This window comes from Chelonia mydas, chromosome 2, assembly GCF_015237465.2.
Source record: "Chelonia mydas isolate rCheMyd1 chromosome 2, rCheMyd1.pri.v2, whole genome shotgun sequence".
NCBI lineage: Eukaryota > Metazoa > Chordata > Testudines > Cheloniidae > Chelonia > Chelonia mydas.
The window spans coordinates 153,247,512-153,263,717 of NC_057850.1; the positions used below are offsets into that span (position 1 = coordinate 153,247,512).

Sequence of the window (16,206 nt, forward strand, 5' to 3'; positions counted from 1 at the left end):
ATGAAAAATACTAATGTGTCTTTAAAAATTAGTTCAATGTAGAACTACAAACCCTATTATGCACTAATCATAATCGTATATTTAATGCACAGAGTCAGTACAGTGCAGACTTAAGGTTGTTTGGATGCCCTACAGGCACATTCCTATCTTAACATGTTTGGATTTTTTAAAAAATGTTTAATCTTAACTGAGATTTTGCGATAATTACAACATCCCTGTAATGATTTTACCCACAGCTGGCGGATACATACTCTCTACCTTCACTGTTAACATAACTTTTACCTAGAAATTTATAGAAGGCCGATTAGAGGAAGCCTTTGCTTCCTCTAATCCACTTCCTGCCACTCAGCAGGGAGGCTTAGATTGTCAGTAGTTGTGTGCAGTAACACTATTAAACACTAGCAGCCTGTTTTTGAGTTCTCTCTTACAGTGAGTTACTCCTGATTTACACCATCTTAACTTGGGTCATACTCAAGCCCAAAATCTATAAAATTGATGATGGGTACTCGGCACCTTTCAGGTGCAGTTCCTTTGTAAGTGTTTATCCTTTCTGTTAATCTATCAAATACTCCTGACTCAGCCATCAACTTCTGCATTCTGATGAGCCTGTTAGAGGAGAAACCATCCACAGTTTCTACACTTATTAACTAAATGTAGTCCAGAGTAAACCTGCAGGATGCAGGCGAAACTCTAATGGAAGTCTGTGGCTCAAACTCAGCAGTGCCATAAACCGCAGGATAAGATATACTGTATGTTGGGTGTAAAATGCCAGGAAATGAATGTAAATGGCTCTCACCAAATTAGCATTCAAAGGGTGAGCAAACTCAGAGTGAGTCTAATTTACAAAATGTGGAAGTGGAATGGGGTTTAACAGCTGTAAGGAAAAAGGTAGAGAAAGCCTGCTGAATGTATGTATAATAGGGTTACCACTTGGCTCATTTTTAACTGGCCTGGCTGGTTTTTCTATTGCCTTGCTGGCTGCCAGTGAAAAGATTTAAAGTGCAATTTTTGTTTTTCTTTTTCCACTTGAGATCAATGTTTCCTGTAAGCTGCACGGCCGTACAGAAATCTCGTAATTACCATGCATGTTATGGAAGTGCGGCCAGCACCCGGGTCCTACTCTGCATGCCAAGCCCTCAACCTGCCAAAACAGCAGTGGCTCCTCTCAACCTGGGAGACCTTGAGATGGGACGGACCCAAGGCTCGCGAACAGGGAGGGGTAAGGAGAAGGTAGCAAACTCCTGGAAGGGGATGGTGGAGAGGGCTCCCTCAAGGGCTAAGGTGAAGAGGTGGCCAGTGGCTGTTTTTTCCGCATCTTGGAGGAGCCAACCTGAAAAGTGTTAATCACATTATTTCTTATCCATATCTGAGAGGTTTCTATCATATTAGAAAGCAAGAATGGGAATATTACCTATCCCAAAAGTGGGTTTGAAACATTTTTGGTGTCAATATTCTTTAAGAAGCGAAAGGGTTTTTTTTTAAAGTGATTTTATTTGAACACCAGAGGCCAAATTCTGCTCTCCATTGCAACCCTGTAAATTAACAGTAGTCGTTATTTGTACGGCACTCAAATGTGCTAGGCAATTTACAGAGCAAATAAAAAGACATGACTTAGTCCCTGCCCCAAAGAGTCTATCATCTATATTTAGCTGTTCCCCAATGCATGAGAGTAACAAAGATGGGGATGATATAGTAAAGAAGGAGAAGGATTGGTGCAAAATAAATAAATAAAATAAAAATAAATAAAATCACAGAGTTACTCACTTTTTGATATGAACAGCTGTGTCCAAGATACAAGCTTAAGTGTGATCCTCAGCAAGCAAATGAAGCACTCACTTATGTACTCCTCTCTGTGCTCCTAGGCAGCAGTACATTTTAGGTTTTTTAAATATGATTTGACCGTCTTTAGCTTTATAAGCAGCACGTAATGCCAACAATCACTTTTCTAATATTACTGCTAAACCCAATTAATTCACACAAACCTCCTCACAGCACTTAATCCCACCCTCTAGTGTTTCATTTATAAATAGAATAACTTTATTCCACAATTATTGCACTGCTGGATATAGCCAAAGTCTTGCTATTATATACTGTTACAACATTTATAACAGTCCTGGGACTCTCCAAGCCCCAATTTAACACTAAATGCAGCTGGGATAATCTTACCATGCAATGGAAATATAATCCAGAACAGTGGCCATCAAGATGCTGAGTGCCACCTGCAAGAGGTACGGATCCTGCACAAGGGACCCTAAGAATTCACGTGGCTGAACCATTAATATAACCCTTGATAACATCAAACCCATGTTTCATGTGCAATCTCTTTAAAGACCTTTGTTCTATGGTACTTCAGAGCCCATCCAAGGCAACTGCAAAAAGCTAATAAAGTATGAAGTATAAAGAAGACCCCTAAACTCTGTTTTGCACCACAAAGGGTCTGAACCAAAACTCTGTATCTGAATGTGATGCTGTATATAAGAAAGGTGACCATTTAGATCACTGTTGTTACCACTGCTATACAGTTGCAACAAATCTTGTACAACGTATGTCATGTAAGTTATCAACAGGCTAGTTATGAATTGCTCAGTACGATAGTCCTGTTTATATGCATATATCATCTTTGTATCTGAAGTTATGAATATTGGCTTCGTATCTTATCTTGAACACGTGTTGTATGCCTGGATGACACCTCCCAGATAGGTTTACATCACGGCTAGACAGCTTTGTGTTGATGGCCCATTAAGGACACTCAGCTCACAATGGGCAATTGGAAAAAAACTCATCCAGTCCAGTAAGCCTTTCCTGTGGATGACTCAGACAGCATGTGGCCATTGGCCACCCCTGTGATTCAGCAAACCATGCAAGGACATGTGACACAAGACTCCATCTTTTGCCAGTAATTTTCCATGCTCATGTGACCCTATAGCCCATAATGGGCCATAACTTTCCATGCACCTAGGCTGGGCTATAAATTGCAAGCTGTGACATCACTGTTTTGCCTTATTCCTCCTTCAATTCTCTGGACTGTAGATTTACAGCTAAAAGGAGCGTTTGGAACAACGGATCGAAGACCTTCCAATCTTTTGGACGTTATCAGAGAGACTTTTGCAAGCCAGCAATCTATTCCATCACTTCTCCGATCCTGATCTATGAACACTGAATATCACTTGAATGTATATGATTCTTTAACCATTCAATAAATCTCTTTTTATTAATTAAATCTCTAGTTAGTTTACTAAGGATTGGCTGGCAGCATTTGGGGAAGATAGGAGATTCATACTGACCTAGAGATAAGTGTCTGATCTTTTGGGATTAGTAGAACCTCACATATGGTGAATTAGGTTTTCAGTAACCTCTCAGTATATTAGTCCTGTTTGTCTGGGCTGGAATGCCAAATTGGGATTGTGTTTGTCTTTTTGTTAACCACGGTGGTGATACAGCTCTTTTGATACTGATTTGGTGAATCAAATGATAGAATAAACCACCAGTTTGGCGGGATTATCTGCCCTACTCCTTGCAGTCTGCCCTGAGTGTGGCAGTCTCAGTGTGGTCCGTCACAGGCACCTGATCACATTTTACATAGTCTGGTTAGGATACATATTGTTATAAGTCAATTGGGTTTTGGATCAGAACCCCCTAAGCTATTCAAAATTTAAATTTTGATATTGAGAGTTTTACAGGTTAAAGATTAGTTACAATGAATGAGCCACAAACATATGAGGGTCTTGACAGAAAAGCCCTTGAAGATTTGTGCTCACAAAGGGGGTTATCCTTTTAAAAACAAACAAAAAAAAACAAAAAACCCACCTCAGATCAGGAACGGAGAAATTTGCTCATGGGCAGTGAGCAGAAAGCAGGGTTTCTTCCTTCACCTGCCCCAGGTGCAGCTTCAGCTGAAGTAATCAGAATGTAAGCACTGGCAGACAAGCAGAGTCTTAAGCACGAGAGAGAAATGTCAGATCTTCGATTGAAGGAGAAGCAAAAGATTGCTCAGATGGAAAAGGAAGCTGAGGAGAGAACTAAGAAAACTTACCAGAGCCACCTAGCCGAGGCTGAAATCAAAAGGGAGGCTCACTTGAGGTGAATGGAACAGTAGAGGCTGAAAAGAAAGCTCACTTGAGACAGAAAGAAGCTGCTACAGCCCAACTCCAAGTGATAGAGGAGCAAAAGAAACTATCACAGCCTGAAAATCCATCTCATCTCAGTAGCAAAAATTGGGAAAGAATTTGTCCCATTTCTAAAAAGATACTGATGACGTGGAAGAATTTCTGTCTAGCTTTGAATGACTGTGTGATGTTCACCAGATTCCAGATGTGCAACGGATGGCTGTCTTACTAACCAGATTGACTGGCTGAAAAGCTAAAGAGGTATTCAGTGAGCTGGGGTGCAAGAAGCTTTGAATTATGTAAAGTATTGGATACTGTTCAAGCAGTTTAAGGTTACCCTTGAAACATGTTAAAATTTAGAAATTTTACCATGCCTAATGTTTCTTATGCTGAGTGTACTCAAGCTGTTGGGTTTTGTTAAGAAGTGGGTTATGGTAGCAAAAGCTTATGGGAACTTTGACAAATGTCTAGACTTAATTTCATTGTCTCAGAACAACTGGTTTGCTACTTTCATGTAACAATATTGTCAAGCCACAGAAAGTTTCTTCGATTTATCGTGGCAGAGCACCATTTTCAGTACACAGTACCTCCATTCAGCCTCTCTTCTGCCCCCCAGGTTTTCACCAAATGCCTGGTCATTTTTACAGCTTATCTCAGGAAGAAAGGAATTTGTATCTTCCCGTATCTGGACAACTGGTTACTGTTTAGCAGATCCTGAGAGAAAGTTCTTGCTCATGTTGGCATCACACTGTACTTGCTCAACCATCTGGGTCTCATCCTAAACACCGGGAAATCAGCCTTGGCTCCCACTAAAAAAAACCTGAGTTCATTGGGGCCCTGTTAGATTCCACTAGTCGAAAGTATTTCTGCTGACTGACCATTTTCATACAGTTCACCACCTTTGACTCAGTCTAAAGTTTCAGCCTTCCATGACAGTTCAGATATGCCTGAGGTTTTTGGGCCACATCTGCTTGCATGCACACAGTCCAATTTGCAAGGCTACCTCTTCGTCCCCACTCCCTTAAGAAGTGGTTCAGGATGGTTTACTGTCCCACTCTTTACCCTCTAGATAGACTGGGCCGTCTTCCTCCACTGGTCCTGGACTACTTGCAGTGGTGGATGCATGCACAGAATGTTTGCCATAGCATTCCCTTAATTGGGCCCTTGCCAACCAGGCTGGTTGTTACCGAAGCCTCCCTGATAGGTTGGGGAGGGTGCACCTGGGGGTCTCTGAAAGTGCAGGGGCTGTGATCGGAGCAGGAGGCCTCACTGCATATCAGTGTGCTGGAGCTTTGGGCCAACTATAATGCATTTCAGAAATGTATCAGATACTCAATTGTTCACAAACTTACTGACAATACCATTGTGATGTGAACTATGTGAACAAACAAAAAGGAGCACACTCCAGGTTGCACTGACTGGGGACAATCAAGCTGTGGCAGTTCTGCATCAAGGAGAACGCTACTCCTATAGCCACTTACTTGCCCGGGGTTCAGAATCCTATTGCTGTCCATTTCAGCAGGTATTTTTTCCTGAGTCATAAGTGGTCCCTGAAGACAAGGGCTCCTCCGAGTCATCTTCACTTCTTTGCGCATCCTGACAAATCAACCTGTTTGCTACAAGGGACAACAGAAAACATCATCTGTTCTGCCCTCGGGGGAGCATCAGTCCAGGATCCCAGTCTGAAGCTTTCCAGCTTCGCTGGCAATTGGCTCGCCTGTATGCCTTCCCTCTATCCGGATCATTCCTCAGGTCATCCTCAAGCTCAAGGTGGAACAAGCCAAGCTCATTCTCATTGCCCCAGCATGGCCAAGGCAGTGCCAGTTCTCTGACCTTCTCACACTGCCTATTCTGGTTCCCATACTGCTTCCTCCCCATTCCGACTTCCTCATGCAGAACCAAGGCCGCACCTTGCATCCCACATTCAGCTCCCTGCATCTCATGGCGTGGCTGCTGCATGGCTGAATGAGAAGGAAGAGCTGTGTTCGGTGGTTTTCCACCAAATCTTCCTTAACAGTAGAAAACCCTCCACCAGTATGGCCTAATCAGCGAAATGGAAGGGATATTTGATGTGGTCACTGGCCCACAGAATCCAGGCTGGCCTCTATCCAAGACATTTTATAGTACCTGCTGCACCTTCAGTCACTGGGGCTTGTGTTTAGTTCACTGAAAGTGCATCTGGCAGCGATACCAGCATTTCGTCCCCCTCCCCATTCAGGGAAGATCAGTCTTCTCCAATGCTATGGTAGCAAGATTCTTTAAAGGGTTCCTTCATCTACATCCTCTGGTCAGAGCCTGTTCCTCTGTGGGACCTTGACTCAGTCCTAGCAGCCTTAATGAGACCTCTATTTGAGCCCTGGCATCTTCTCCCTTTCACTTTCATGTCAGAAAACTGCATTCCTGGTAGTAGTAACATCTTCCAGGGGAACGTGAGAGTTTCAGACTCTGATGGCAGAGCCGCCTTGTACACAATTCTCCAAAGACAAAGTGACTTTACAACTGCATCCAAAATTTTTGTTTAAGGTGGCTTCTCAGTTTCATGTGAATCAGATGGTAGATTTACCTGTGTTCTTTCCCAGGCTTCATTCATGTCTGGAGAAGCAGCGTCTCCATATTTAGATGTCAGGTAACGTCTAGCTTCTGTCTGGACAGGACTAAACCATTTTGTGCTTCATCTCATTTGTTTGTGTTATATGCAGATTGCATGAAGGGTCAAGTGATCTCTTTGCAGACGATCTCCAAATGGATAACACACTGCATTAAGATGGCATATGAAATGGCCTCTGCTATACCCCCTCCGTGGGTGCAAACTCATTCTACAAAACACAGGCAAAGTCCAAAGTGTTCCTTGATGATGTGCCTATATTGGACATTTGCAGGGCTGCTATGTGGTTGTCGATACAAATGTTCACAAACCATTATGCCTTAACCGCATCTTCCAAGGTGAAGACAGGCTTTGGTGGAGCAGTCCTTCAGTCTTTGTTTAGGCAGATGCCAGGCTGCCTCCTGGTGGGTACTGCTTGCAGGTCACTTAAGTGGAATATACGGCTGCATCTAACCCACGAAAGCTTATGCCCAAATAAATGTGTTAGTCTCTAAGGTGCCACAAGGACTCCCTCATTATTTTTGCTGATACAAACTAACACGGCTACCACTCTGAAACCAGTTACTTACTGTAACTGTGGTTCTTCGAGATGTGATGCAGACGTGTATTCCATGACCCACCCTCCATCCCCTCTGCATCAGTGTCTTGTTTCTGGGTGTTTGGTGCAAAAGAACTGAGGGAGGGTCGGGATGTTGCCGCCTCATGTGTCCGGGGAGGGGCTAGGGCCACAAGGCATGAGCACTGCCTCTCTACGGGTACTGCTAGGCAAATTTCTCTGGCTCTGGTGCACTGGGTGCACACACACCTAAGTGGAATACACATCTGCATCATATCTCGAAGAACCACATTAACAGGAAGTAACTTTTTTCAGCAGAATGAAAGCAAAAGCTGTATGACTGCACAAGGACATATTCACTCTCAGAGCCTGAGCAGATCTGTAAATCAAAGATAAACCCAAGTTATTTTATCACCTGAAAAGGAGGATCGCATTGTGGTTAAAGTATTGGACTGGGACTCAGTATTCATGGCTTTGTTACAGACTTCCTGTGTGACTTTGCGCAATCCACTTATGACACTCACCTGGCAAGTACTTGAGCATGTAGGAAACTTTATTCACGAGTAACATTGCAAACACTCAAGTACAATTGTAACTTTATTCGTGCTAGTTAAGTTCATGTGTCCTCAAGAATTTCCAGAATCAGGGCCTAATTCTCTTTTGTGGCTAAGTTTCAGAGTAGCAGCCGTGTTAGTCTGTATTAGCAAAAAGAAAAGGAGTACTAGTGGCACCTTAGAGACTAACCAATTTATTTGAGCACAAGCTTTCATCCGATGAAGTGAGCTGTAGCTCACGAAAGCTTATGCTCAAATAAATTGGTTAGTCTCTAAGGTGCCACTAGTACTCTTTTTTTTGTGGCTAAAGTTCTTCATCTATAAAAATGCAGATAAAATACAAATTTGGTACAGAAATTACTGGGAGAAATCCTTTGGCTTTCATTATACAACAGGCTAGGCTAGATTATCATAATAGTACCTTCTGGCCTTAAAGATCTATACATCGCTTCCAAACAGAAGTTCTGTGAGGATAAATTCACTCATGCATTACGGTGAAAGGGGTAATTTAAGTAGATAGAGAATGTTCTTTCCAAGTGAATGGATTATCAGTTAAAGATCTGGATGGAGTAAAATTAATTCTCCAGTTTAAAAATATTAATAATTCTCAATATTTATATAATACCTGACATGTTTTGTAAAACACCATACAAACATTAACTAATTAATCCACACAACACCCCTGCAAAGTAAGAGAGTAATCATATTCCCATTTAAGAAATAGGGAAATTGAGAGTTTGAGGGGAGCATTGAATGATTTTCTCCAACACCATGTATCATGTTAATGGCAGAATTTAGCTCCTAGTCTTATGCTCATTCCATCTGACCACGCTGCCTTTAACTCTGTACTGTGTAATTATCTGTAGGTAAAACAGAAGCTATTCTTAATAAATGACAACTAAGAAAAACAATTTTAGAGTACCAGAAAATGCATGAGAATCAGGTAAACTAAAATGGGCTCTGTCTCATTATACCTATAACCTGCTATACTCATCAGTCAGTCCTTCATATGCCTTAATGGCCAGGCAAGATTACATTTTCAATATATCAGGAAGAGAGAATCCTTTGCACATGTTGAATAAAATCAATCTTTTTTTCTCTGCAAAGCATATAGAATCCACAATAACTCTTTGCACTCTTCTGTAATGAACTGGATACAACAAAAGGAGACGCATCTGCAGAATATACAAAAAACTAGGCAAAGTAATGTAATTATTTTCAACAAAACAAAATCCTTCCAGATTATGGTAAAGGGGAAATTATTCATCTTTGATATATTTGGTCTGATTTTAGTCCATTATTTAGCAAACCATTCATATTCACCAAAGCACATACATAACTTTAACACTGACTTCACTACAACTTAACATTAAAGTCAATAGAACGAAAGCACTACTTGGACACTGTGCTGAATTGGGATCTCTATCACTATACTGTGCGGTCAAGTTGATAAGAAATTAAACATGTAACAAGGTACGAAGTGCTTGCTTGCTGGAAAGCAAATAGACAATTATTCCTTGATTATTCTTTTCGGGTATACAGCACAGACCATTGAAGCAGGTTTGGTGACTGACCGTGCAACTGAGCTCTCAGAGACAATATGAAGAACTATAAAAACAGCTACAGAGAAAGGTCTCAGAGAAGGCAGAATTACACACTCAGTTGTTAGAGTAAAAGGGTGGGTCTGTTTATTTGCTAGCGTAAATGCATTTGGTTTCTCGTTCCCAGGTTATAAGCCTTGCACTGTAAAAGCCTCAAAAGAAAACAGGGATGAAGAGGAGAAAGCTTGCCAAGTGAAAAATTTCTTTTCACTCTTACCAGGTGATCCACTCCACTAGTTTGCAGATACCTTATCAGTTTAATTTTTTAGACTATTTATTGGGTGACGGACCAAGTTTCACATTCAAGGTTATGCTCTGTTGACATCAAATCCTCATTCTCGAGTCTGTCTGGAAAGCTGCCTTAATTGGACAGTTGGAATTTTCCCCTTCCATAGGGGAATCCCTGGGTGGAATAAATCAGTCGAGAGCTCCAAGTCTCCCTCTCCTGAGCCTTCCTCACACTGGAGGCATGTCTGTGTAGGCTGGGAGGGGGAAGTGAGGTGGCCCAGAGTTTAACTGCTGGTGTAACTTAGGAGTTGCCTAAGGACGCTTCTACATTGCAGCCAGGAGTGTGATTTACCGCACATGTAGCTGTACCTGCACCAACTATACTCTAGTTAGCTAGCTAAAAATAGCAGTAAACTGTGGTGTGGGCTGCACCAGCCTGTCTGACCCCCTGCATAGAGACTTGCTGGGCAGCCTGTGCCAAAGCCTGCATCACTCTCTTCTCACTGCTACTTTTAGTGAGCTAGTTACAGTAAAGCTAGCGTGGGTATGTCTACATGAGCTGCAAGTCACATGTCCGGCTGCAGTTTAGACATCTCTACTGAAGAGTCTATATTTTTTCATCTGCTTGGTCCCTCAAATGTCACATTCCCTTTCAGACCAAAAAGTGAATTACTGTACTAACACTTATCCAGCTTAATATCTATGCTATTTAATTTACACTACTAAAGTCAATATTATTAGAAGTCTAAAGAGTTCATTGCTAACTTTCATATATCCACCTTAGATATGAACAAGAGTGTTCCCAAAATTAGAATCTATAAAAGCAAAAAAACTGATTTTACAAGTCAGATGTCCAAGCACTTCCAGGAATTGTGCAAGTCCCTTCCTTGAAATTGTTTAATGTCCTCATGTAGGAATGATTTAATACGCTGTATGCAATACCAATTCATCCACAATGATATCATGTTCTAGGAATTGGTATAAGTTGCTCCAGGCTGAGATAATACAAACAGTCAATTTAAACCTCAATTTGAATTAAATCTAAATTATGTTATAAGAGAGCTGTCAATTCAGGCAGAAAATGAGTGTGAGTGGGTAGATGTCTGAAGGTTTTCAGTGAAGCAAAGCTCTTTGTATAGTTGTTGAACCTGAGTTTTAATCTATAAATGAGGGGGTTATTTAATTTGAATTTTATTATGAACCATGAGCTGTGGTAACATCCTCTTTTAGCTTACAGAAACCTGCTGAGTAACAAAAGGGTGAATAGGCATGAAACACTACACATCACTGGAAATTCAGCATGTCTAATTAATCATGTAAAGGATTGATTAATTAAAAGTTTGCAATAGAAAAAAAGTCTCCATCATACTAAATCCTTTTTGCAAATGTAGAGCTATTCTAATTATGAGCAATTGGCAGGAAACGGATTTATAGAAGATAATCACAATTACTTGTGAGCCTGCAGAAAGCCTCCATTGCATACTATAAGCCATAGCGAAATGTTCTGAACACCAGAAATCGCAGAGCTGGAGGAAATGTTGAATCTAGAATTCTGTTAGATTCTCTTGTGTGTCTCCCCAAGATGAAATTTTTAAGCACACAGAACTGCATTGCTGATTTTTTTTTGTTGAGAGTAAAGGAAGAGCCATTAAAACTCAAGGTTTGCCAACAGTTACCACACAGTTACCCCAAATATCTTCAACTATAAGTACAGGGGATAATTGTGGTAATCACAGATAATACTGTCTAGTAACTATAGGCTTTATAAACTATAAACTTTTTTTTTTTTTTATGGTGACCTATTTGTTTAGAGAGACGAGTGTGCTGTAAAATTCATGCGTTCAGTTTGAGAACCAAGTTCTTGCTTTACTCTCTGCTGGTTTGAGTTTGGATGGGACACTGGGCAAAAATAAGAAATGCTTGTTTGTTTTTAAATGAACAAGACCTTAAACCAGTCTCCACTGAAATAATTATAATGCCTAAATCTTATTCTATTATTTAGTCTGCTTTTTAAAATGACTGGCCCAAATAACTGAGAGGACAATGCAGCTGGCACTCCTTCCTCTACAGCAATGGTTCTCAACCAGGGGCCCGGGGGCACCCCCAGGCGGGCCGCAAGCAGGTTTTAGGGGGTCTGCCAAGCAGGGCCAGTATTCGACTCACTGGGACCCAGGACAGAAAGTTGAAGCCCTGGGCTCTGAGCCCCACCCTGGGGCTGAAGCCAGAGCCTCAGCAACTTAGCTTTGCAGGGCCCCCTGTGACCTGGGGCGCCAGGCAATTGCCCTGCTTGCTGCCCCCTAATGCCAGCCCTGGCTTTTATATGCAGAAAAAGAGGTGCTGTGGCACAGGCAAGCCATGGAGTTTTTATAGCACGTTGGGGAGACTCGGAAAGAAAAAGGTTGAGAACCCCTGCTCTACAGAACAAATAATTCATGTACCAGTACTAATTCTCTTCTCAAACCTTGGCTCTCCTCTAGGACACAGCAGAAGGCTATCAGCACCGAAGTCTCATCTGGATGGCACATTATATCTTCTCTCCGGTAAATTTATAATTCAGGACCAAATCCTGCTGCTCCTACTCATTTATTACTTGGGCAAAAATGTCCATTGACTTCAGAGGGAGTTCTGCTGAGTTAAGGAGGTATAATGTGATCCATAGTGCATATAGCATGAAATGGTGCTGTAGAAATACTAGCTATATTTGGCCAGTACCTGTTGTTTAACATTTATAATGCAACAGCACCTAGTGGCCAGTACTTGCACTGCTATCATCTCCTTCATACCCAACTATGGAAGATAAAGCTCAAAGTCTGCAAACTGATTCTCCTGGTTTGGAGTCTTATAAACATAAGGAAGAGAAATTGCTGGCAAACTCAACCCAAAACAGAAGATGCTTTGTTTGTCCAAAAACTACAGAAATCTATGGCACGTTGAACTAGCACGCCACATTTTTAAAAGGGCCCATGTTAAATAAATGTATACGTTAGATTTATGAGGAATACCTATAAGGCAATATCTGAAATATACAAAAACTACAGATGCATAAAAGCTACACTGCTATTGCTAAGCTAGCCTAAAATATTTACGAGGTAATTTATCTGTAGAAGATGCAAGCTGGTGTTCTTCAAACTGTTTTAAATATTTACTATAGGTGACAAGAGCAAACGTGTTATGCACACGTTACAATATCAAGCATCTGATTCTGTTGCAGGTAAACGGACATAAAAGTGCAAAGTGCTGAAGTGGTAAAACCCTAGATCTGAAATTAACACTATCAAGAGGAACGTGGGAGTACCCTGGGTGCTATATTATTGCAGTCTGTCTAGTTACGTAACAAAATAAGAAAGCAACACACGGATTTGCACTGTGAAGGCAGCATGGCCATTCTTCAGGGGCAGAGACATTTGTTAAATGAAGCTATAAACATTACCTGTGGGAAGCAGCTATGGTGAATCTATGCCAAAATATGGGTTTCTACTGCTTTGTTCATGAGGCTTTGGACAAAATTACGACTGCCTTGAATGAGCATTCCAGAAACGAAGGAAGCAGCCATTATTTGGCTGCTTGCGCTCCAAGAATGGAAGGTGCGGAAAATTGGTCAGGGCTTCCATCCCTCTGGATGGAAATTCTGATTTTTGATTGGCTCTGCCAGTGAGCATGAAAAGGTAGGGCTGCAGTGGGTGCACACTACACCTACTCCAGTACAGAAACTACCACAGGTAGACATGCTGTACACAGTGCCAAAGGAGGGATTTTGCCTTCTCCTGCATTGTGAAGACATGATGTCTGCGCCAATACTTTGGTGATGAGGGCAGTCTAAATGCCAGCCAACCAAGACAGATTAGATAGACCAACACCAGCTACCACCACTTCAGCAGAGGACCTCTATCCTGGCATGCCTCTGTTTCCAGGAAACACAGAAGGGTCCTTTTGGCAGAATCTCCGGCATAGGTGCTGGAACTAGGGGTGTTGGCTTGAAGTGGTTTCCATCTTATACAGGGTTTACAGTGTGGTTCAATGACTCTCAGCACCCCCACTATACAAATTGTTCCAGTGCCCCTGATCTCTGGTCTGCTACATCCCCTTTGTGTGGCACAAACCAGAAACAGCCACTGGAAAATACCCTCTGTGTTGGAGAAGTCTACACTGGTGCAATGCTGGCAGAGGCGGTGTGACCGCTTCCTGCGCCAGCAGCCCCTTTCCACCCTGGCAGAGGGAGCGTGTCGCCAGGGTGAGACACCTCAGCTTCATTAACCCACACATGGGCTGGGCAGCATAGAATCAAAGCCGCAGTTGGTTCCCTGCCTTCCCTCCCTCCACTGTGAACAGAGTAGGCCACAGTAGAGAATTGAGCCCCTTTGTGTTTTGTTATTATATATATTACCATAGCACCAACGAGCACAAGCCAAGGAACAGGACCACACCAGGTGCCAAACAGAACAAAAAATATAGGCTCTCTGAGGCAGGGACTACAGTCTGAGACAAGAACCAACAGAGCCTCAGACAGACTGATGTGGGAGTACAAGCAAAGGACAAGACAATAGTGGCCAACATTATAGACTGTGATATCAGGATGGTTTTAAGAGGAGGAAAAGGAATTCATTTTCAGGATGTTTACAGGGAGCATCGCCCAAGCCTGAGGGGCACTATAACAGAAAACATGCAGGGGCTTGTTTGAAAATTTAACAAGTGGGCAATGGAGGCTGACATAAGCCGATCAGAGGCTAAACTTTCAGTACTGAGAGACGACAAGGAGGATGGGGATAAATCATGAAGGGCCTTGAAAGTGAAGACAAGTAGCTTATGTTTGCTACAATAAAGAGGGAGCCAGTTAAGGGATGCTGCAAAGAGCAATGTGGTCAAAGCAATGAGCTAGGAAAATGATTTTTGCAGCGGCATTCTGAATGGTTATGAATGGGGCAAGACTGCATTTGTCAAGGCCAGAGAAAAGGATGTTGCCGTAATAGAGACGTGAGCTGATGAGAATTTTAGCTGTGTGGATGGATAGAAAAGGCCATATGTTAGAGCTGTTATGCAAAAAGGAAGTGCAAATCTTAAGCATAGCCTGGAAGTGAGGACTTAGAGACCTGAGCCAAAGATGGCACCCAGGCTGTGGGCCTGAGTGACGGGTAGAATACTGGTATTGTCCAAAACAATTAAAAAAGGAGGTAGTGGGGGAGGTGTGTGGTTGGTGGTGAAGATTCAGAGCTCTGAGCTCTATTCAATCCCATTTACACTGCAGGCAGAGGGTTGGGCAAAAAGGCTGAAGGCAGAAAGTGTTCAAAAAAAAAGGAGACTTTTAAAAAAAACAAAAAACCAAAAACCCAAGCCTCAAGACATTTTGTGTAAAAGGCATATACTTTCTTTACTTCAAAAAACAATGTATTTAAACTGATGTGTGATTTGTAAACATTAGTCTCTTCTGGCTTGACCATAGTGGATTTTTTTCGAACTATTTTTCATTTTAAGAACTCAAAAGGCATCCTCCATAGACTGCTATGTAGCCAAGTAAAAGATGCAATTAAAATCAAAACCTTTTAAAACAGTATTATTGCTTGTAGACAGACTAGCACTCACTTTCCATAAGAACCCACTTGCCAGACAGAGTATGGTCTTGAGCAACTTGAATATTAATGAGCTAGTTTTTACAACATAATTTGGGCCCACTTGACACAATCTGCCATTTCTGCTCAAGAGAGGAGTGGAACGAGGATAAGTCCTGGACTGGCAATGGAATTTACCGTCTTACACCAACAGTAGGGTGATATTTATTTTAAAAGTGGCTCTCAGCATACTCACCTCGCTGGATTTCCTACATAACCATTTTCATGTACTTACTAAAAGTGAGCACTTGTGCATTGTAACCATTTTTCTTTCTTAAAAGGATTTTTATTTGAATATCAAAAACATGAGTGCTGTAGTGTATTTGTAAAACAGGCTATATTACACAGAAGAGTGAAGTACCATACAGCAGAAATGCAAAATGCAATTTAAAATGCATCTGAATATAACTTCTAGAATCTATTAAACCCAAACACAACAAGGCTGTGTTGTCTCACTCTGAATGCAGCTTTGTGAGGGCAAAGTGCTGGGGAAGAGGAGGTCTGGAATTCATGGAAACAGTACATTATCTCCAGCCAGCAGAACTAGTTTCCTACTGACTCACTGTCAGGTCCTCCAGGGAACAATCTTAGAAAAAGCCAAGTTCAGGCTGAAGTAATTTAAGTTAAGCATCAAGGAAACAGGAAAGGATCAAGTTGGGACTCTCTCCAGTGTGTGTCTATTGGGTTACAGTAAGTGTGAAAAGGGCATGCTACTTGATCACAGTATGTTATTCCTGAGTGGAAACTGGGAAACTTGCAGAATTTCCTTGTAATTTCTTTTTTCAGAGGTGTCTTCTCCCACTCCCCAATAAAAAGCCAGATACTAGAATACCTCAGCTAGGGGAGACATAGGATGGAGTCCCTCCAACACCCAGGATGCAGTTATCTCTCAGTATCAACAGAAGTGGAGTGTTCATTCTGCTTCTCAAATAGATGTGATTGCAGTGAACTAA

General features: G+C 41.8%; 1 protein-coding gene across 21 annotated transcripts in view; it reads right to left on the reverse strand.

The window, feature by feature from the left end:
• The window catches only part of LOC102943985 (poly(rC)-binding protein 3), a 703,847-nt gene that overhangs the window by 399,543 nt on the left and 288,098 nt on the right, over window positions 1–16,206 (reverse strand). The gene's annotated exons all lie outside the window — the stretch shown is intronic.